The 24,393-nt window shown below is 38.3% G+C and overlaps 1 protein-coding gene across 1 annotated transcript in view; it reads left to right on the forward strand.

Annotated features, from left to right (window-relative positions):
- The first annotated feature begins 7,142 nt into the window (after nt 1-7,142).
- The window catches only part of Slc35g2 (solute carrier family 35 member G2), a 40,633-nt gene continuing 23,382 nt past the window's right edge, over nt 7,143-24,393 (forward strand). The window contains exon 1 of the mRNA XM_078043367.1: nt 7,143-7,347. The gene's annotated coding sequence lies outside the window, so the exon portion shown is untranslated. The remainder of the gene's footprint in view (nt 7,348-24,393) is intronic.

A 24,393-nucleotide genomic window follows, 5' to 3' on the forward strand; every position in this document is an offset into this window, starting at 1 on the left:
GGAGTACTCTACCACTGAGCTACATGCCAAGCCCTCCCCCCGTTTTGGGGTGCTGGGGATTGAACTCAGGGCCCCATGTGTGGGAGACAAGCACTCTACCAACTGAGCTATATCCGCAGCCCAGCCCCCCCCATTAAAAATTTTTTTTAGTTGTAGATGGACACAATACCTTTATTTAGTATTTTTTTATATTTATTTTTTAGTTGTACACAATATCTTTATTTTTGTTTACTTATTTTTTTAATGTGGTGCTGGGGATCGAACCCATGCCTCACGTGAGCTAGGCAAGCACTGTATCACTGAGCCACAGCCCTGGCCCTTTTTACTTTTTATTCTGAGACAGAATCTTGCTAAATTACTAAAGCTATCCCTGAACTTGTGAGCCTCCTGCTTCAACCTCCACAGTCATTGGGATTACAAGTGTGCGCCACTGTGCCTGGCATTGACATGATCTTTTTTGGGGGTGTTGAGGGGGAAACAGGGATTGAACTCAGGGGCACTTGACCACTGAGCCACACACATCCCCAGTCCTATTTTGTGTTTTATTTAGAAACAGGGTCTCACCGAGTTGCTTAGCAGCCTTTCAGTTGCTGAGGCTGGCTTTGAACTTATGATCCTCCTGTCTCAGCCTCCTGAGCCACTGGGATTATAGGTGTATGCCACTGTACCTGCTTGACATAGTCCTTATTTTTTTTTAATTTTTTTGTAGTTGTAGATAGACAGTATGCCTTTATTTTGTTTATTTTTTGGTGGGGTTAACACATGCTAGGCAAGCACTCTGCCACTGAGCTACAGCCCCAGCCCTTGACATGGTCTTTTGATCCACACATTTAATTTTGATGAAGTCCAATTGGTCTATATTTTCTCATGCTGCGTGTGCTTTTGAGTTTTATCCAATAAATCATTGCCAAATCCAAAGTAATGAAGCATTTCCCCAAGTTTTCTTTTTTATATATATAAATATATATATATATAAGTTGTTGATAAACCTTTATTTTGTGCTGAGAATCGAGCCCAAGGACTCACACATGCCTGGCAGCATCTACCATTGAGATATAACCCCCTCCAGGCAAGTGTGCTATCACTAAGCCCCAGCCCCAGCCCTCTCCAAGTTTTCTTCTACCAGTTTTATAGTTCTAGCTTTTACAGTCATGTCTTTAATGATTTTAGCTCTTACATGCAGGTCTTTGATCCATTTTAAGTTAATTCTTACATATAGGGTCAGGGTCCAGATTAATTTTTTTTTTCAACAATACTATTTGTTGAAAGGACTGTTCTTTCCCCATTGAAAGGTTTTAGCACCATTCTTGAAAATCATTTGACCATATTTGTAAGAGTTTATTTCTAGATTCTCTATTCTATTCTATTGACCTATATGGTGTTCCATGTTATTTTAACTACTGTAGCTTTGTGTTGGGTTTTTAAATCAGGAAGAAAATTCCAATTGTGTTCTTCTATGTCTTCAAGATTGTTTTGCCTATTCAGGGCCCCTTAAAGTTCCACATGAATTTTAGGATGGATTTTTCTATTTCTTCAAAACGTTTTTGGAATTTGATAGGATTGTATTAAATCTGTAAATCCCTTTAATTTGTACTGATATCTTAATAACATTGTCTTACGATCCATGAACATGGAGTGTCTTTCTATTTGTTTTTAATTTCATTCAGTAATATTTTATAGTTGTCGGTTTACAAGTCTTTTGTTTCTTAATTAAATTTACCCCTAAATATTTTATTCTTTGTGATTTTATTGTAAATGGAATTGTTTTCTTATTTTTCTTTCCTTATTGTTCATCATAATTGTATGGAAATGCAAGTAAGTTTTTTCCTTGGTTTGAATTCTTTTATTAGTTCTAGTATGATTTGTGGATATTTGGATATTTAGGGGTGTTTTTTTTTTTGGTACTGGGGATTGAACTCAGGGGCACTTGACCACTAAGCTATATCCCAAGCCCATTTTTCTATTTTATTTAGAGGCAGGGTCTCACTGAGTTGCTTAGCACTTCACTGTTGCTAAGGCTGGCTTTGAACTCACGATCCTCCTGTCTCAGCCTTCTGAGCTGCTGGAATTACAGGTGTGTACCACTGCGCCCAGCATATTCCGGGTTTTATACATTCAAGGGCATGTTGTTTGTAAATAAAGATGACTTCACTTCTTCTTTCAAGTTAGGTGTTTTGCATTTCTTCGTACTTAATTGCTCCGTTTAGGACTTCTAGTACTATGCTGAATAGAAATGGCAAACGCAGCCATCCTTCTTTTGTTCCTGAGGAAAGGTTTTCAATCTTTTACCAAATTGTATTTGCTGCAATTTTTCATACATGGCCTATATTACGTTGGGATCGTTTTCATCTGTTCCTAGTTTGTTAAAGGTTTTTTAACCACAAATACACTTGTGATTTTAATAATCAGAAGTTTATATAAATTACATAAAAGGTCCATCAACCCTGGATTCACATTTTCTTGTAGTTTTGAAGCTGAAGTAATACCTACTCTCTACTGACATGCTTTTTAGAAATTGTCCCCACCTATAATTTTTTTTAGTTGTAGATGGACACAATACCTTTTATTTTGTTTATTTATGTGGTACCAGGGATCTAACCCAGTGCCTCACACATGCTAGGCAAGCACTCTACCACTGAGCAACAACCCAAGGTCAACCACATCTATTAATTCCTTTAATTCTCATAATGGCTATGTAGAACAGTCTTGTGCTGCTTAATGATAGGGATATATTTTGGGAAATGAATCATTAATCAATTTTGTGATTGTGTGACTATCACACAGTGTGCTTACACAAAGCTAGATGATATAGCCCGCTACACACTTAGGCTATGTGTTATATACCATTGTATATGCAGTCCATTATTGGCCAAAATGTCACTATGGGTGCATGACTATAGGTTGTTTTCCTCTTTTTAGTAAGGAATCTGAAGCATAGTACGTGGGTGTTTTGAGCAGAGGTATGGTAGAGTGGTAAGTAGTGATGGAAAAATAATTAATTGGTGGAAAATAGATAATTGTGCTTATTGTTGGTGCAAGTAACTTGAAAACTAAAGCACGTACTTGACCTTGAATTTTGTAAAAGAAAATTTCCTTCTTATTTCGAAGTTTGCAGTTTTGTGCCTTTTTTTTTGTTGATGTTTTGTACTGGGGATTGAACCCAGGGCATCTAACCACTGAATCACAATGTCCCCAGCCCTTTTTGTTTTTCATTTTGAGATAGTCTCTCTAAGTTGCTTAAGGCCTTGCTAAGTTGCTGAGGCTGTCTTTGAACTCAAAATCCTCTTTCCTCAGCCCCCCAGAGCCACTGGGATTGCAAGCTCTGCCACCATATCTGCCCTTGTGCCAGGTATTTGAGGCTGATAGAAGAGAGTATGAATGGTCCTGAAATGGGGTATCACTGTCTGCCTTCCCATATGGGTGTACAAACCAATTCTTGGTTGGTTAGCCTGGAGTGCTATGAGTACAGAGCTTTGTATTTGATTGTGATAGAAAAGTTGGTGGTATTGATGGAGGAAACAAATATTGCTACAATAGTAACCAGGAATTCTGGAAACATATCCAGGGCTTTGAGGGATGTGAGTTGTTTGCTGAAATCAGAAAAGGGGCCTTCTTACTTAAATAATAATCTCTGAGTATGTGGAAATGCAGGCTGAAATATATTTAAAGATGTCTTCTGGTTTCTCTTTGTATAGAAACAGCAAAACATTTTGCCTTATTTTTTAAGTTTAAAGAGCATTTCAATGGTTGTGCTGCTCATGTCAACATGATGTCATTTCAAAAGAAATAATAGTTGGGCAGAGCATGGTGGAGCATGCTTGGAATCCCAGGTAATGAGGAGACTGAGACAGGAGGATCAAAAAAATATTAAAGTAATATAAATCTTAACTGAAAAATTTGGGGAAGGCATCTATAGTGGGCATTTCCTTTTTTTCATCTAACCATTGCTATATGTTTCTTCTGGAAATAGAACCTTGCTTTTCTTGTGTAGAATGATGCTTCCCCTCACTCTTGGTCTCTAGACAAGGTATAGGGTGGGGTCTTATGATTCAGAATTTGCCAATGAGACCCAATCCCAATTTTATTGGAACTCCTGAGAAATGAATGCTTGTTTCTCCTGGAGTGGTTAGCTATGAAGATGCATTAAGTTGAACACAGGAAAGCTGAGGAGAGCGATGGACATCACTACAGGAGGACAAACTCTTTGAAGTCAACAAACAGGAAAAGAGAGACTCTGCCTCAATGAAATTGTTTGTACCCTGTTACCCATCCATGAATTTTTCAGTTATTAAGCCAAATACATTCCTTTTCTTAACTCTGTTTTAGTTTGAGTTTTTGACATGAAAAAGTCCTTAGTATTAGAGCACAAAAGAATTCCATCTATTTACTTATTTATTTTTAAAAAGAATTCCATCTATTTACTTATTTACTTTTTAGTTGTCAATGGACCTTTATTTATTTTTTGTTTATTTATACACTGTGCTGAGAATCAAACCTAGTACCTCACATATGCTAGGCAAGTGCTCTTCTACTGAGCTACAACCTCATCCCTATCATCTACTTAATTTTTAAATATATATTTTTAGTTATAGATGGACACAATACCTTTATTTTTATGTGGTGTTGAGAATCGAAACCAGTGCCTCACACATGCTAGGCAAGTACTCTACCATTGAGCTAGTATCTAAGTGTCACTCAGAATGGCAGTTGTGCTAATCCCTAGTGTTACTCTCTCGAAACTCCCAGAAATCTTTTTCATAAAGTCAGTTTGTACCGTCTCTTTTCTCTTTCACATCCTCATAATGCTTCTTGCTCTCTTCCTTTTCTCCTTCCTTCCTCTAAAAGAAACATAAAATCTAGCTGAGTCTTGCAGATCAGTCTCACCTTCTGAGGTTCCTTTTACTTCCTTATTCCTTACTAGATCAGCACAATTAATGCCTGTCTGAACAGTAAAGGATCCTTCCTCTTAGAAAGGGTAGAAGTCTAGAAACATGTTAAATGTTCAGTTCTGGACTCATTTGTATTCAGAACAAATAGCATACTTGCTTGGACAATAACTATTTGTAAACAGCCAAGGCTGGGAGTTCCTTTGGGTACTTTTTTTTTTTTAACCAAGATATTGCCCTTTAAAAAAAAAATTTTAGAGGCTGGGGATGTGGCTTAAGCGGTAGTGCACTCGCCTGGCATGCGTGTGGCCCAGGTTAGATCCTCAGCACCACATACAAACAAAGATGTTGTGTCTGCCGAAAACTAAAAAATAAATATTAAAAATTTCTCTCTCTCTTAAAAAATTTTATTTATTTATTTTTATGCGATGCTGAGGATCGAACCCAAGGTCTCACATGTGCATGTGCGAGGTGAGCGCTCTGCTGCTGAGCCACAACCTCAGCCTAGCCCTTTTTTTTTTTTTTTAAAGGGTGGGGGAATACTCCAACTAGTCAAACCAAGTTTGTTTGCTTATTTTTACAAGCCTTAGAAATAAACAGGGCCTGGATTCAGAGCAAGTTGATATGCTTGTGTCCCAGTGCTAAGGACAACTTAACCAATGATCATTACTCATGTTATTGCCTACTTTTTCCTGTTTGGGAACATTATTTAGGTTTTCTACAGAAATAGCTCAAGACTCTCAATCAATAATTGCCTGACTCAACAGCTTCTCCTTAAACACATTTATTATAAGGTATGCCCCGCCCCTTCCCCCAGATTCTCTTAAGTGTCCTAACTCTATTAGCTCATTCAGAAGTGGCCCAGCTGCAGTTAGGAGTGCACCAGAACTTGTTCCTTAATGATCTAGATGTCTCCTGACATCAAGAGGCATACAGAATTCTCTTATGCTCCATACTCAGAGGATCTCCAGCCCTTTTGTAAACACATTGGTTTACAAGTGGTCTGAATTCTATTCTTGGGTCTGTTCACTGTCATTGGCAACCTTGAGTTAGGGGACGAAGTGGAAAACCACTTAACATGATGGCTGCATAGAGCCAGAGAAACTGTCAAAATGGTTCTAGAAGACATCTCGCCTTAAAACAAACAAACAAACAAACAAACAAACAAACAAACAAAAACATGAAATAGTTGAGGAAAGTTTAATAAAGGAACTATTTTAAAAAGCGTGGACAGGACAAGTTCATGGGTGCATGCGTGTAATCCCTGCAACTGTGGAGGCAGAGGAAGGAAGATTGCAAGTTTGATGCTAGCCTGGGCAATTCAATGAGACTATATCTCAAAATAGAAAATAAAAAGGGTTGGGGATGCAACCCAGAGGTTCAATCCCCAGGTCCAGGAAAAAAAAAAAAAAGGAGGATGAGGAGAAGTAGTAGTGGAGTAGTGGTGGTGGTGGACAGAATGAAAGGAAACCTCTGGGAGCCATCACCAGCCCCAGTCCTGAAGGAGAGGACTCTAGGAGAGATCACAGGACTGAAGTACTGTTCTTCAGATGAACAACATAGCACTACTAGCAGAGTGGCCCATTGGTGGTGAAGGGACTGACCTGAATAATATCCTGCCTTTTGATCTCCTGCAAGTGCCTCCCACTTTCCAAAACCCACTGAAAGTCAGGAGACAGTTGATGTGGACCATAAAGGTGAGTCCTGAGTCACAGAGCAAGGGTGGAGGGTAGATCTGAAAGGACAGAGGAAAAATCAGCAGGAGCTATTTGTTTTTTCCCCACAGCTAGCATGGTTGTTCAGGCCTGGTCCTGTCTGTCTGGCCTACAGTTATGGCCTTCCTGCCTATCCCTTTGGCGCATCTAATCCATTGCTTCGATGACCAGGTCTGTTTCCAATAGGCTGTATTGATTTGGCCTCGTACTGGGATATATAGACCTGGCTTGAGGAATTTGCTCTACTCAGGGATGCTGGAAGATCTTTCAGGAGTACTATTTACCATTGTTGGACACATTTTTAAATATCAAGGAGTCGTATTTAAAACGCAAACTGTTGGGTGGAAATGAACGAAGGCTGCCTCCTCGGCTCCTTGTAGACCACGTCGCCCCTGCTGACAGGCTTGCTCCAAACCCGCTCCCTCCCAAGGTGTTGTTTACGCGCCTTAGACTCTCCAGGGCACAAGTAAAAGTCCCCCACAGTCTAGGCACCACCAATCCCGGGCGCCCCCCGCGGTCTTCGACTCCCGCAACTGCCAGGGTGGGGGGTGGGGGCAGTGGAGAGCGCAGGCGCAGTGTCCGTGCCGGCGGCGCCCCTCTCCTCCTTGCGCCTGCTGGCAGCCCCAGCCGCGGTTTTCCTTGGCAAGTGCGCGGTAGCCTCAGTGGCTCCGAGGCTGCACCAGGCAAGCCACACCCGGCAGACCGGGCTAGAGCTCAGGACGCACCTTCCTCGCCGCGACAAGCAGGTAATCGGGCTCCTGCAGCCCGTCAGCAGCAGCGAACTGACTGGGACCTTTGCCCTGTCTGCTGGGCAACCCCACCGCGAGGGACTGGGCACGGACCTGGAACCTCACAACTCGCCTTTACCCCTGACAGCTAAGAGGCAGAGCTCTTTTTTGGAGGGGTAAAGGCTGGTCTGGGGGCAAAGCGCCCCGCCCCCTTTGTCAACCTTTGCGGGGTCTCTGTACCACGCCTGCGTGGGGTCCCGCAGCCCTGGCTCTCTGGGTTGCTCTCCTGGAGAACCGGAACACCGAGTGGGTAAGAGCAGAATTGGCTCCATCTCCTGCTCCCCATTTCCTGCCACCGTCGCAGGTGTTGGGCCCTCCCCCAGGCTCCATGGTAAAGATGAGGCACTATTGCTTTCCTTTCCCCCAGGAACCTACCCAAACAAGGGTGAGTCCCTGTGGCGTCAGGGGATCAATTTCAAACACAATTTAGGAAAAAAAAAAAAAAAAAGAATAGTTTTGGGAACACGGCCAAGAATTTGTATTTGCCATTACTCTCTTATCTCATGTTCATAACTCTTGAACGCCACTGTAGGTGGGTTGAGATTTTCGAGATAAATAGTTTGTAGAAGAAACCTTTTCCCAAAGAGAGACAAGAGCAAAGGCCCAGCTATGGCCGAGTGTGGAGGCGGGGGCCCAGGGCAAGTCCGCTCAGCCTCTTCTAGCCATGGGGAGGAAAACAGGAATCCTTCCTGACGGTCCTCTGGGTGTAAAATATTACGCCTTGTGCAGCCATTTGGCTGCATTTGAAAGGAGATGAGAGAAGCAAGGGTCCCACCGGCAGGCAGGAAGGAACTCGCATGGGGAGGAGGGGGCGCTATGCGGACCTGCATCTGGGTCCAAGCTTTCACCTGGCTCGCGGTGGGGCGAGACGGAAAGAGTCAGTGGGAAAGGACCAGAAAATAGTACTGCACGGGGTGGACAGGGCTGGGGAGCGTGGGGTCGCGGCGGGGGAAGCGGGGGCGGCTCCCAAGCTCTGCCCCCAGTTCCTACTGAAAGGACTTTAACCAGGGTTGCCCGTGTCCGTGGTGCTGAAGTGCCTCAAGCGACCTTTTCGACTGACTTCCTCAGCTGAAGCCTGCCTGATCTTCTAATCTGCACATTCGCCCAAAATAGTCCATATCCAAGATAGACTGGAGCCAGCCAGGCACTGAAACCCTTTGCAGATTGGTTGATACTGATTTCCTGAAGATAACACTGAAGGCAGATGTGGCTAACCTTAGAGGCTCATATAAAGCATGTACATAGCAAGCTTGATTACCTAGGGGAAAGTATACACAGGGAGCATAAACGCAACCCTCCCATATATACATATGGGCTACAGGTATGTATATATGTGTACATGCTCACAAACATAACACACTTCCCTCTTCAAAGCTATCATGGACCACAAGTTACCCCTTTTCCAGAACTTTTTGTAATCCATCTTTATTTTTATTTTTGCTACCAGGTATTAAACCCAGGGGCTGAGCCACACCCCCACCCCTTTTTTGTACTTTATTTAGAGACAGGACTGAGTTGAAACTCTTGTCTTGTTAAGTTGCTGAGTCTGGCTTTGAACTCGCAATCCTCCTGCCTCAGCCTTCTGAGCCACTGGGATTACAAGCATGCACCACCGTGCCCAACTCCATCTTTGTTGTTTGACACTTCTAGTGTTTCTGGATTCTGCAGTACCATTAATTTTTCATAATCATCTGTTCAAAAGGCATAAAACCTTTGGGTTCAAGTGCTTGGTATTTAGATGAGCAATTAAGTGTATATACACATTAAAATTCCAGAGCAAAGCTAGTCTAGAGGGGCTCAATGGTAGGGCACCTGCTTAGGATGCAAGGCTTTGTGTTCAATCCTCAGTACCATTGAAAGAAGGGAGCAAGGAGGGAAAAGAGAGAGAGAGAGAAATAAGCAAATAAAGCTGGACATGGTGGTGATAGTGCACTTTTCTAATCCCAGCAAATTGGGAGATGGAGGAAGGAGGATCCCAAATTTGAGGCCAGCCTAGTCAACTTAATGAAACGTTGTTTTAAAATAAAATTAAAAGGGCTGGGGATATAACTCAGTGGTAGAAAAACCCTGGGTCCAATTCCCAGTATGATGAGTGGGCCTAGGGTTGTGGGCTCAGCTGTAGAGAGTTCGCCTAGTGTGTGCGAGGCTCTGGGTTCAATCCTCAGCACCATATAAAAATAAATAAATAAAATAAAGGTATTGTATCCTAAAAAATAATATTAAAAAATTAATACAAAAAATCTCAAAAGGAGCTTAGGCAAAAAGAAATAATGTTGATTTTAATATGAATTATAATGTCTACATAATAATCTTAAGGAAATTTATAATATGAAGAAAATTGCTAATATATATAATGCTTGTGGCTTCAAATACATTGGTGGTATATGATTTGTGAAGTTCTTTTTTTAAAAATATTTTAAAAAAATATTTTTTAGTCATCAGTGGATCTTTATTTTATTTATTTATATGTGTGCTGAGAATTGAACCCAGTGCCTCACATGCTAGGCAAATGCTCTACCACTGCACTACAACCCCAGCCCATTTGTGAAGTTCTTAAAGATTACATTTGTATTTTTCAAAGCTTTGATATGTATTTTTTGTCAAAAAATCATGCTCGTGTGGAGAAATTTAGGTAATGGAGAAATGCATAAAACCAGAAAAAGAACATTGTAGACAGATTTTCTTTTAGATGAGTACACATGCATTTTAAGTGGATCAGTTTCCTGTTAGTTAAATTTTCACTGTATAATTTATCATATTACTTTGTACATTTAAAATTTCAAGGGGGTAGAACCATGCTGAATGTTCTTACCACCATAAAAAAACTTTTTTGAAAATTATGGTATTTATAGAATTGAGCAAAATAGCAAAAAATTAGATACGAATGTTCATGATTATTGGATTACCTAAATAAATATGTTCTATCCACATATTGAAATATTATGCATTCCTATAATAAACTAATTATCATAAAATTAATTTGCAATATTATGTGATCCTTATAACAAACTAGTTTTATGATAACTAGTTAATTAAAGGCTTGCATAATATTGCATAAACTAGTTATCATGAAAGAGTTTACTAAAAGGATTGCATAATATTGCATAAACTAGTTTTCATAAAACTAATTTGCTACACAGACTGTATTTCACTATGTGAATAGAACATATTTACGTATTTCTATAATCATGAACATTTATGTCCACTTTTTGTATATAGTCAATTCTGCAAATACCATGTCTTTCAAATTTTTTATTATGGTTCTACCCCCTTGAAATTTTAAGTGTATAGTACATTATTGTTGACTGTAGGTGCAGTGTTTGTTCAGTGACTCTCTTGAGTTTATTTATTTGACTAACTGAAATTTCCTGACTATTGATTATGAACTCTCCATTTCTCCCTGCTTCCCAGTGCCTGGTAATCACCATTCTATTCTTTTCTATGAATTTGGCTATTTTTAGATATTTCATGTAAGTGGGGTCATACGTAGTTGTCCATCTGTGATTGGCTTATTTCACTTAGCATAATGTCTCAAGTTTTAGTCATATGCCGATTATTGCAACACATATATACCCATTTTCTGTATGCCTTCATGTGTTGATGGACATTTAGATTGTGTTTTGTGTAAATAACATCTTTGAACAAATGATTGTGCACTTGTTTGGTTATATTTCTAGATGTGAAAATAATGTTTCAAAGGGAGGTACTTTTTTCTTTTTTGATATATTAATTTATTCAATTCCTTATTTTTTCTCTTTTGTATTATTTTTCTTAGCATCTACAACAGTGCCACATAAATGGATAGTCAGGGAATATTTATTAGAATAACACTATTTCTAGATTGTGTTACAGAAAATGTATACCAACATGTACCATGATAAACACAGAATTAGTACTAGTATCCCCGTACTCTCACCAAAATTAGGGTTTATCAGTCTTCTAAAAGTGTTTCTCAACTGGCCAGACAGAAAATGAACATCCATTCATACGTCTTTTTGGTCATGTTTATTTCTCTTTTAGCACTGGGGATTTAATCCAGGGGCCCTTTACTATTGACTTATATTCCCTGCTATTTTTTATTTAGAGACAAAAACTTGCTAAATTGCCCAGGTTGAACCTGAATTTGGGATCCTCCTGCCTCAGCCACCCTAGTAGCTGGGATTACAGGAATATACCACTGCACCCAACTAGTCATATTTACTTTTTATTTTGAGACTTGCTAACTCATATCTTTATGTTTCTATTGGTGTGCTTATATACTTTTTACTTTATAAGAGCTCTTTATAGTAAGGATTATATTACACTTGTAATATTTCTCATTTAAAAAAATTTAACTTTATTTTTAGGTATTTTATGCTATATAGAATATTTTGCATTTTACATACTAAATATCTATATTTGGAATTTCAGGCTCATGTATCTGTCTTTTTTGGCTTTTTTATTTTTAAATTTGTTCTAATTAGTTATATATGAACATGTATCTGTGTTGTATCCTCTATAATAAAAACTAATCTACCGTATTTTAAGGTTTTGTAAAAGAGATTACATTTTAAACTCTAGATTCATTCCTTCATTTCCCTTTTTAATTAGACTAGTTCATTGCTAGATATAACTCGATTAGAGATTCCTTCCTAAGAAGTACTTATTTTTAGCTCATATATTCATAGTTACAACTCGTATGAGGAATATATGTTACTTAGTTTGAATCCTTTAGTGTGATGTATTTAATTTTTAATTAAATGAAATTTAATTTTTAATTAATGAAAGTATTTTTACTTAAAGTGCTGGTTAGCCTATAGTATTTTAAAATTATTAGTATGCATCCTTTTTGATAAGGAGCTTTTTATTCTTTAATTTTTCTGCACTGGGAATTGCAGGGTGCTCTGCCATTGAATTACATCCCCAAGTCCCCGGGTTCTTGTAAGATTTCTTAAACTGGCCTCAAACTTTGATCCTCCTGCCTTAGTCTCCCCAGTCACTGGGATTACAGGCATAAGCCACTGCACCTGGCAGACAAGAGCTATTCTTTTCTTTCTTTCTTTCTTTTTTTTTTTTTGTAGCTGAAAGAAAATGTGGTAACGTCCACTATTTAGCCACATTGGAATTTATGTCATTGAGGTTCTGAAAAAGGAACCACCTACCCATAAGAATGTGTATACATAAGGTTGGTCAAATGTCTTAAAAAGAAAAGATTATTTTTGGTATTCATTATGAATCAAAATACAACCCCTCCACACTAAAGAATGTTTATTTAGGTATTGATGAACCATGTTATATTTTTTCCCTGGGGTTTAAAACTATCTTAGAATAGATAAATAGGTATAATATTGTTGTTTTTATGGGATATGTTTAAAAATATAGCTAATTATAAGGATTAAAAAAACAACAGAGTAGAAATTAAAAATGCCCTAGTGAGACAGTCTTAGTAGGTAACCACTACAAATATTTGTTTGGAGTAAATACTTCCAGATTATTAAATTCATAAATAATCATACATTTCATTGAATCTAAGATGTTATCAACTATAAAATGCATTTTCACTTTAGATATGTGATAATGTGCATCTTAAATTTAATATATCATATATAGGATCTTGACACATACTTTTTCTGTTATTTCTCACATAAGATTTGTCAGTTCACTGGAATGTTACTAGAAGTTTTGAACTAATCAATACCCCACTTATGCACGTTTAGATTATAAATGGCTTTTGGTTAATAAAAACATTAATGTCTTGGACATTCTTTCAGTATACCTCATCCGATAATGTTTTTCCTTTGATGAATTCTTTTAAAAAATTTTATAGTTGTAGATGAACAGCATGCCTTTATTTTGTTTATATTTATATGATGTTAAGGATGGAACCCAGTGCCTCACACATACTAGGTAAGCACTCTGCCACTGAGCTATCGCCCCAGCCCTTATGATGAATTTATATGAAAATAAGGAATTAAGGAGTATGCATATTTTACATTTAAAAAAAATTATCCTTTAGTTGTAAGTGGACACAATACCTTTATTTAGCTTTTATGTGGTGCTGAGGATCAAACCCAGTGCCTCTTGCATGCTAGGTGAGCGCTTTTCCTCTGAACCACAGCCCCAGGCCCCATTTTACATTTTTGTGTACATTAATTTCCCAAGAATTTTGTAACAATTTGTTTTGCAACCAATAGTACATTATTTTCTAGCTACTATGCTTATTTATGTTAGAAATAATCAGCCCTTTTCATTTCTCTCATCCAAGAAGCAAAACAGATAACTCATTTTTCTTTTATTTCTTATGTCTGTGTCTTTTACAGAAACTATGTGTCTTTCTAGGTGTTTACATGTCATGTATGTTTTTTCTTTTGTGATTACCTATTCAGGGTAATCATATTGTATTTATCTAGTCACCAGTTCTGTTTCTGAACAGTCTCTAATAGGCTTTATCCGTTTGTGTTAGTAGACCTGTCCGACACAGGAGTGGCTAGTATCAAGTGGAAGATCCCAACTGAAGAGAGCCCAACAATCACACTGATTTCATTTAATTAATGTGGCTGATACTTCTGTTTTAGCTATTAAAAGTGGGAGTTAGTGGATTCATTCACATGAGAAAATAAGGCTTGGGGAGTGTTTTAGTTCATTCAGGCTGCTATAATGGTTGGTTTATACACAACAGAAATTTCGTTCTCATAGTTCTGGAGGCTAAGAAGTCCAAGATTAAGACAGCAGCATATTAGGTATCTGGTGAGGATCTGATTCCTAGTTCATAGATGTTGTCCTTTTGCTGCATCCTTGGGAGATAGAAAAGGTGAGAGCTCTGCCCTTGAGACCAGATCAGTTCCCCCTTCCAAATGCTTTCACATTAGGGATTAGGTTTTAACATATAAATTTACAGGGGAGGGGAACACAAACTTAAGAGTGGCAGGGAGGTTAGCCAATGAACAGATCATACATTATGTATTTGTTTTTGCTTTTCTGCCATGCTGGAGGTTGAACCCAGGATCTTAGCTCTGCTAGTCACTCAACCACTGAGTTATACCCTCACACCCAAAATCATGAATTCGTAAAATGTCTTAACATAATTTTGAGTCTTTTCAAAGAAATAGATTTAGTAAAGTCATGACAATATGTACAGATACAATTATATTCAATAATCAAATGTAATTTAAATTGGAACTTATAAAGTTATGCAAGTTATTATGCAAATGATTGGCTGGATTTTTCACTATCTTTTTAGCTTAACATTGATATTTACCTTCAGATCTCTCAACTCATCTCTGTAGTTATTGTATTAGTGTTAGCTTTTCTCACTGTAACCAAAACACCTGACAAAAACAATTTAAAGGAGGAAAAGCTTATTTGGGTCTTATGACTTTAGAGGTTTCAGGTGGCCAACTCCATTGCTCTTGTCCCAAGATGAGGCAGAACATTGTGACCAAAGGATGGAGCAGAGGAAAACTGCTCACCTCGTTGTGGCCGGGAAGCAGAGATAGAAAGGGGAAGGAGCTGCAGGGAAAATTAAGGGCATGACTCATGCACCGCTAACATGCCCTGCCTACAGTTAGCACCCAGTCAGTCCATTCAAATTAGAATGGACTGACCAGGTTTCATCTCTCATGATCTAATCACTTCACCTTTGAATATTAACATTAATACAGGAGCAATCGAGGGACACCTCATAGCCACACCATAATATCTAACAATCTAATGGTTTGTGGTTATAACAATGAGGATTAATTCCTCCCAAATATCAGGTGCTAAAAATGTCTGTGCTAGGGTTGGGGTTGTGGCTCAGTGGTAAAGCTCTTGCCTGGCATGTGTTTGATTTGATTCTAAGCACCACATATAAATAAGTAAACAAACAAAACAAAGGTTTGTCAGCTACTAACATATATATATTTTTAAGTCTGGGTTTCCTGGCAACATGAATAGAAATATAATTTTCCACTTTGGGATTCGAATTTGTTGATGAGGGAAAAGGTGATAGCACTAATCATTCTAATTGAGCACTTTTTTCCTGAACATTTTCAAAACCTGTATTGGTGATAGGAAGTGATGTCATCACAAGGACAGAGCTCTTACTCTTTTCTTGCTTCAGACCATCTTGTACTTAGAACATAAACATGATAAATTGCTGTTCCAGGTTGTTGTGGACCACAGCTTTATTTTCCTTTTTGTTTGATTTCCTGCATATCTTGGCTATAAAATCAGGCAATATCTCCTTTCCCAAAACTACTTTTTTTTTCCCTTTCTTCCATTCACCTCTTAGCAGTAGATTCTCCAAGTAGCAAAGATATTGCCTTGATACTGCTGTCTCCTGGCCATTGAATGTGGGAAGGAGAATGATAACCACTTCAGTCCCTCTCCTTCTTCAGTTTTCATCCATTTACTTTCTGGTCTGTATCTGAGAAATACCCTCTACTTGGTAGGGAAATATCAGAGATGAGCTGAGATCACAGAGCTTTTTTCTTTTTCCGGACCAAAACTTAATTTGGCCTTTTAAATGTTATGTGTATGTATGAATGCGTACACACACACATTTTAAGTTTTGAGCACTTACATAGCTTGTTAAATTGTTTACTGTAACTTCACTTAAAATCACTGCTGTAGTCACACATGCACACATACACACATATACATAGTGATCACACATACACTGCTGTATGTGTGATCACTATGCATATGTAGTATAAAACTTTATGTGAAAAAAAAGCTTAATACTATTTCACATGTATAACTATATATGAACTCAACCACAAGCCACATCTTTACTAAAGTGTATTTAATTTTTTAGAGAGAAGAGAGAGAATTTTTTAAAATATTTATTTTTCAGTTTTCAGTGGACACAACATCTTTATTTTATTTTTTTTATATGGTGCTGAGGATTGAACCCAGCGCCCTGCGAATGCCAGGTGAGCGCGTTACCACTTGAGCCACATCCCCAGCCCTATTTAATTGTTTTTTGACTATATAAATTTACTTATTTTGTATTTCTCTTTAAGACACCAAAGTATCAGCATCTTTGCTGGACTTTTAAAGAACTTGATGAAGGAAAGAAGAAATGTTTGGTGATCTTATTTTTCCATGTTTTAGAACTTTGGTTTCTTGGGGCTGGGGCTGGGGCTCAGTGGTAGAGTGCTTGCCTCACACAGGTGAGGCACTGGGTTCAATCTTCAGCACCACATAAAAATTAATAAATAAATAAAGATATTGTGTCTATCTACAACTAAATAAAAATTTTAAAAAAAAGGAACTCTGGTTTCTGTGTAATTTTGGCTGAGCCTCTGTTGTAAGCAGGGGTGAGGATGTCCAAGATGAATGAATCTGTTGAGGATGATGATGGACAACAGCCAGATTCTCATGATACTTTGTTAATTCTTGGATTCCTTTAATTTAGAGTTAGGAGATGCACAATGGATTTGAGCTGCAGAATTGTGACAACCAAACTTCTGCAGCAAAATTAATTAGATTCAAAATGGGAAGTCTCCACATAGGAGGGTGATGTTCTTCAAAGTAGGCCAGCATTTTATTGGGTTTAGTATTGAGCTAAGACCTGGAGATACTAAGAAATGAGACAGATATAATTCCTGTTCTTGGAATGGTAACAGTCTATCAGGGGTTACCATTATATACACAATACCTAGAGATAGAGTATGTCAAGGACAGTAACAGAGCTCAAGAAAAAAAAAAGTGTTTCAGAGCTCAGAGAAGGAACAGATCATTTAGTGAGAACCTTCTCTAAGTAGGTCACCAGGAAGGTTATGAGCATGAGTGGGAGTTTGCTGGAAATTGCTTTGTTGGGTGCTAAGTAGTTGATAGTCTCAAATTGCAAATGAATAGCCTTTTAACTTCCTTTTCTTTTTAAAAAATTTTTTTTAGTTGTTGATAGACCTTTATTTAATTAATTTCTTTATATGCAGTACTGAGAATCAAACACAGTGCCTCACACATGCTAGGCAAGTGCTCTACCACTGAGCCACTACCCCAGCCCCATAACTTCCTTTTCTGATGGTAAGAATCTGGCTCCCATTATGCTCAATATATTTTTTGTTCATCTTCCCTTTATGTAACTCTCTCCTGACCTACCGGCCACCTTCTTGGTCCCAATTTCTTCTCAGATTCACTCTGACTGCCCCCACCAGCCTTCTCATAGTCTTAAACAACTAGAAAGTTGTGGAGCGGGCATTCAAATCTCGAATAAAGGACGCAGTAGAGAGTCCTTTATTGGGTCTTCAAACCCAAAGGACATCTATTTATGAAATTGCTTCTGTGAAGATTCTCATGGATAAGAGGCCTTGGGCTGATGAGATTAAGGTTCTGTGTCTTTCCTTAGAAGCCTAGAGGATCAAGGGTAGAGGCAGCCAAACACTGCCAAGAACCACATTGAGAGGAGTCTCAAAATTGGTAAGGTTCAGGAACCAGACAATTAGCATTCATGTGTGACAAATGTTCTACTATGGTTTATTATATCAAGGGCACATTCCATTAAGATATAAACATATCACTGTACTCTGTTTCTAAAGAGGGAAATGTTGCTTTTGTTATCATCTTCTTAAATTGAAATTCTAGAAGTTGGGTGATGGTGTCTACTGCTGTAGTGCTGACTTCATTTCCTGGTCCGGAAGATTAGAAATCTGTGCATGTTTTTGAGAACAGCATGAAGTCCATCTGTTCAGGTCATATTTTTCCACATTAACATGAAGATTTATGGGGTGGTAACTTATGTAAGAAAAGCCAATGATAATTATATTATATTCTTTGCTGCCATTTGGAATCTACATTATATTTTGGTTAGTCATGAAAATATAGTAACATACATACACACATTGAAGTCTTTCAAACACAACAATAAAGGCAACCTCTTTAGTTTGTAAAGTCTTTCACCTCTGTTTTGGTTTGGGTTCCATTCATTCAAATTTTCTCTTGTAACGTGGTCTGTTTATCCACAGTTTTCTTTCCCACAGAAGGCATAGAAATACAAGAGCTACAGTTGGCTTCCTGGGTGACTATTCTATTCTGACTAGAATCCAGTGTAGTGATTTATTTTTTTCTTTTGGTGAAAATAGTTTTTTTCCCCTGACTTTAAATATGCTTATATGTAGAAAAAGTATTTACATGCTTTATATAGAAAAAAATAAAAAGAAGAAAATACTGAATAATGCATATACTTCCAGAAGTATACAAATACACACACAAATTGTTTTATATAAATAAAACCATACCATGACCACTCTTTTATACCTTTTGTTTTATTCATCAATATTCCATCAAAAGTTTCTTATGTAAATATATACTTACTCGTGTATTATCCTTTTGGATATCTATACAAAATTACATTGATGGTTTTATTTAACTGCTCCCCCATTGATAGATAATTAGGTTATTTCCAATTTTTCATGTGCAAAGGAAACCATGATGAATAGCCTTTCATGTACCCTTCCTGTACTTTACAATAACCTCCTTAGAAGCTGTTCCTGGAAGTGGAATGACTGGGTCAGAGAGTTCACACATTTAAAATTTTGATACATGTTGCTAGCAAAGTTAACTTTTGATGGCATTACTGCTTGTCCTTTATATACAATGTCCTTAAAAATGAAAGAACATGGTAAAGTCTCTTTCAATTTTGCAGTAGCATTTACACACACACACACACACACACACAAACAAAAACTTATTAGTCCTCTTAGACCATGTACTACATCTGTGTGTATATGTGCATTGTCCTATAGACACTAAAGGAGTGGAGTAATTTTAATAAATCTAGGTATATTAGTTAACCAACCAAATATTATCATTTCATTAAAAATTTGACTTGTGGTTTGTTCTGAAAGAAGTGGGGATCTGATAACCATTTCGTAATGGCCTATCCTAAATAATTTTTAAAAAATATTTTTTAGTTGTCAATGGACCTTTATTTTTACTTATTTATATGCAGTGCTAAGAATCCAATTTAGTGCCTCACACATGCTAGACAAGCGCTGTACCACTGAGCTAAAATCCTAGTCCCTCCTAAGTGATTTTTAATGAAATATGGCATATGGCAAGAGGTGACTGAGTTGTAATTTTAGTGATATGTGTGAAGAATCAGTTATCACCAAACCAAACTAAATTTGTAAAATTTTGAACTAATTCATTGGGCATTTCCATAAATCTTGACCCCCAAGGAGGATTTCAGTCTTGACTTTCATATAGATAAACAGCAGCAAGAACAGAGTAAATGTGAGCAGGTGGAATATGTAGTGTTTGAGGGATTTTAGAATAGATTCTGTTGACCCTGGGGTGTTCCTTCTTTGTTCAGGGGTTGTGGAGGGTTGGAAATCTGTGAACTCAGCTGGGCTGTTTGATGCTCTCTCATAAAAGGTAAATGATAAACAACCAAGAAGTACAACTTTAACAAGCATATTGAAACAGCCCAGCAATTTCTTTTACATTTAATTAGTATCTAACCAAATTGGTTACATACATTCAAAAAAGATCATGAAAATAGAAAAGGGCATATTTTTTTCCTGCCTCTCCCCTTTCTAGTGATGGCTTCTTCTCACCCTGAACAGATTCACCCAGCATAGCTGAATTTGAAGGTGTTGATTGACTGCAAACTGATTCTGCTTTTAAAAAACAACTTTATTTTAAAGATAGTAGGAAAGTGATATATTGTAAGTATGTGTTCATTGAGAATGGCATATTTTATGCAAATTGGTAAACCTACGACTTAAGAGATTAGAAAACCTTTTTTCTGGAAGGGGAAATGTCAATTATAAATGGTTAAAAACTTGCATTCCAGCAAGTTCTTAGCTGCCAGCTGACACATTCAGCAGTGTGCCAGGATGGATTTTAAAGCATCACAACATAAATTGCTCTGTTCCAAATCAGGCATCATCACCTTTACACAAGCCAAATCAACTGAGTTGTTTGAAAACTGCCACATAAGTCCCTTTTAACCTTTTCCTTTCCTGGTAATACAAGGTTTATGATCTACTGAAATCACTAACCACTGAGTACTGAGGATCCAGGCTTTGTATCTCAATGAGCAGGTTCAGTTGCTTTCAGGATGATGGGAAACTGAATATTTAGCTCAGCTCTAACCAGATTGATAACTCATCTCTACCTCTCCTTTTCAATAGCTTCTGTTCTTCTTTTCTTTTCTTTTGTCTTTTTTTGAATCTTTTTCCTTATAGAGCTAGCTGTTGACTCTTTGGAGCTCCTGCACAGTTGATAGGCAGCTCCTGGCTGTCCCTTCCCTAACTTACTGCTCTAGAACTGCCACCTGAGTCTTTAGCTCAAACTTGGGCTAGCCCTTCTATTTGGTGCATCTCCACTTCTTCTCCTTGCTCAATCCCATTGGGCCTCTCTCCTTACTTCATCTCATCTCCAAGTCCCTTAGATATGATATTTTCCCCCCCTCCTACAACCCAGATAGGCCCATTCTCCTGCAGCTCAGCTCAGCCCAACTCTTCTTAGTCCCTTAGACTACATACTACTTGCTCCTCCCAGTGTCCTCCACTCTGGAGTCCAGTATCACCTTTCCTAGTTCAACTAATATGCAGCCTTTGTCCCCAACTCAGCTGGTGACACCCTCAGCATAAAGCTAGCTCAACTCCCTCAAAACATTCTTGACCCACACCCTCTGGGGGAAGCTTCTGTTTTTCAGTCCAGAATAAGTGCTCTCTCTCACCCAGATGACCCTTGTTTAAGCTGATTTTAGCTGAATGTGAAAAACTTCTTCAGCCTTGTGTGCCCTGAATTTTTTCTAACCTAGATCAAGTGAGCTGTCATCTAGTTCTGGTATTGTTGTACATTTGTTAAGCCCTGCAGGGAGCTATCCTCATAGAGGATGTCACCACAGACCCGTCACCAGCAAGGTACAGTGTTGATGGATTTGGATTAATTCCTTCATGTTCCTCCCTCACTTCTTCTAAGCAAGAAAATGTATTTGCAAGATGATTATCAAGGTCAGGAGGTCTTTCAGTGGCTATGGAAACAAAAGTTAGCAATTGCTTCAGTAATACAGAGCTGCATCCTATCTAAAAACTGGACTATCAGGGTCAGAAAGCCAAAGCCAGATTGCAAAATGCAACAAGCTTATCATTTCTGACCTAGTAATTTTTTCTCAAGAACAGGAAGCTCATGGATAAAGTAAAAGACTTCATATTCCACTAATTTTTATTTTTCAGTGCTAGGAATCAAATCTAGGACTTCATGCATGCTAAGCAAGTGTTCATCCACTGAGCTACATCCAAAGCCCTTTCCCACTACTTTTTCAAAAAGACAGAGTCTTGCTATGCTACCCAGGCTGATCTCCAACTAGGACTACAGGCATAGGCTACCACTCCTGGTCTAATATCCTGCCCAATTTTTGAACCAAATATCAGTTTTCTATTGTCAATAATGTTTATATAAAGGTCAGAATTTGCTGGGCAAGGTGCCTTCAATCCCACCTACTCAGGAGGCTGAGGTAGGAGGACTGAAAGTTCAAGATTAGCCTCAGCAATTTAGCAACACCCTGTCCTCAAGTAAGAAATAAAAGGGCAGGGGCTGTTGCTAAGCAGTTAAGTACCCTGGGTTTAATTCCTGGTTGTGTGGGAAAACCCCTAGTTTATAGCCAATTTAAAATCCAGTCTAAAATTATATCTTTTTCACTCTGAAAAATTTAAAATGTGTAATATAATCACTTCTGGCTATTATAAATAAAGTACTAAGTAATTAAGCAAATACTTTTGAGGCTTTTTTGAGGGGTACCAGGAATTGAACTCAGGGGCACTCAGCCACTGAGCCACATTGCAAGACCTATCTTGTATTTTGTTTAGAGACAAGGTGTCACTGAGTTGCTTAACACCTTGCTTTTGCTGAGGCTGGCTTTGAACTTAGCAATTCTCCTGCCTCAGCTTCCTGAGCTGCTGGGATTACAAGCATGCACCACTGCACCAGGCCAAGCAATCATTTTTGATATGGGACTTAATAAACTGTCATAATATTTCTGGTAAATAATCAGAAGACTTACCTTGAAGTATTTTGAAATAGACACTTTCCATATTTCATAAAACTACTTCAAATATGTTTACATTTATTGCTCTTAAGTGAATTCCAAGAATACCTAACTCTAGCCACAAAAACATTTTGAAAATAGAAAAAAGTAGTACAAACTAATAACTTATCTTTAATATTCCAGATATACCCAACCTTTCATCCAACCTTACTCAAGTCATTTGATCCAATTCCATTTCTATTTCCTTATTTCTTCCTTGCTGAGTGGTTTGGGATCTGCTTCACATGACAAAGAGGTATGAGTAATGGGGTTCAAAGCCTGTTTTCAGATTGAAAGTTCTTAAATTATTGTTATCCTTTATGAGGTGTCCCTCAAAAACTCCTGAGTTAATCCAGGATTGGTTAAAGGTGAAATGGATTATGAGAATACAACCTAATCAGCCCAGCCTAGTAGGCAGGTGGACTGTACCTGGAGGACTGTACTTGTTCCAGGCGTGCCCTGGAAGTGTTCATCTTTCTTTTTTTTAAATTTTTATTTATTTTTTTTAGTCATACATGACAGTAGAATGCATTTTGATATATAATACATACATGGAATGCACATTCATCAATCATATTGTCTATTCTACTCTGCTGCCCTTCCTATCCTCCCTACTCCTCCCCTCCTCTCCCATCGTTTCTCTCTATCCAATCTAATGTGACACACTTTTTTTTCTTTTTCTCATTACAACATCATATATGTATTCTGTATAACAATGAGGTTCTCCTCCCATCTTCTGTGCAACTCCCCTTCTCCCTCTTTTTCCCTCCCACCTCTCTTCCCTATTTAGTGGTAGTCTTCTTCTCATGCTCTTCCTCCCTATCCCATTTTGAGTCACCCCCCTTATATCATGGAAGTGTTCATCTTTCCTTGGGCCCCTTCTCCTTTCTCTCTGTGTTTCCTGGCCAGCCATAAATGAAGACATGGTCCTCTGCCACACCCTTCTGCCATGATTTCCTGACTCACCTTGGGCCCAGAGTCAGCCCATCATGGACTGAACCTCTAAAACTGAGCTAAAATAAACTTTTCCTCCTCTCAGTTGTCCTTGTCAGGTATTTTGGTCATAGCAACAAAAAATTGACTGACACAGTGATGTATCTCAAAGTGAGAATTTTCTTAAAACTTTGCACAGTTGCTAATTCTCCTGAATCATGGCTGGACCTTTTTGACCAGGTTGAGTCAGCATGGGACCAGTATAGAGTCTAGGGCAGGCCTCTGCAGACTGAAGAGTGGTTCCTTAGGGATCTGGAACAGTGTCCCCAGCACAGAATTGCAGTGAAGTGGCAAAGCTAACACTGTCAGGACAATAACAGAGGTGAGGACAGGATGGAAATAGGAAAATGAGTAGAGAGCCTCTAATAGCTGATAGCAGGATGGAACAAAGTTCAAGAAGCAGAGGTAGATTGCTGAAGTTCATGACTGAGTATTTTTGCTCAATCAATGATTATTAAATGTGCTTTGTGTGCCGTATGCCACAAATACAAATACAAATGAAATTTCTGTGACTTCTTGGAACACACAGGCTACAAAGGGGGCTATGATTTGGCCTATTCCCTTTATATAGGCCTAAAGATATACTTACAGATCCTATACCTGGATCTGTTGAAGAGTTGACATGACTGATTAAAGGAGCCACCTTGGGCCTTGTACAACCCAGAAGTCTCAAGATATGCTTATAAATCCTGCTTAGCCTGGTTGTGGGAAGAAGTGGAGTCATACTTTGATAGTTCTTGACTTCCTTGTGGTTCTCAGTCTTCTCAGAAGGAGCATGTGAAAAAGGAGAGGTCTGAGTAAATTTCAGTACTTGCTCCCTGTTCCTTCCCTCTTCCCCCTAGGCTAGATGGACCTACATGAAGATTTGAGTAGAAGTGATTGGGAGGTGGATAGGATGTGCAAGAGAGTTATGAGAAAATAAATTTTTCTTGACAACTGCATTTCCAGAGAATTATATAAATAATCACATTAGTTTTAAAAGGTTCCCTACTAAAAGATTGCTTGGA

This window comes from Ictidomys tridecemlineatus, chromosome 3, assembly GCF_052094955.1.
Source record: "Ictidomys tridecemlineatus isolate mIctTri1 chromosome 3, mIctTri1.hap1, whole genome shotgun sequence".
Taxonomy (NCBI): Eukaryota; Metazoa; Chordata; class Mammalia; order Rodentia; family Sciuridae; genus Ictidomys; species Ictidomys tridecemlineatus.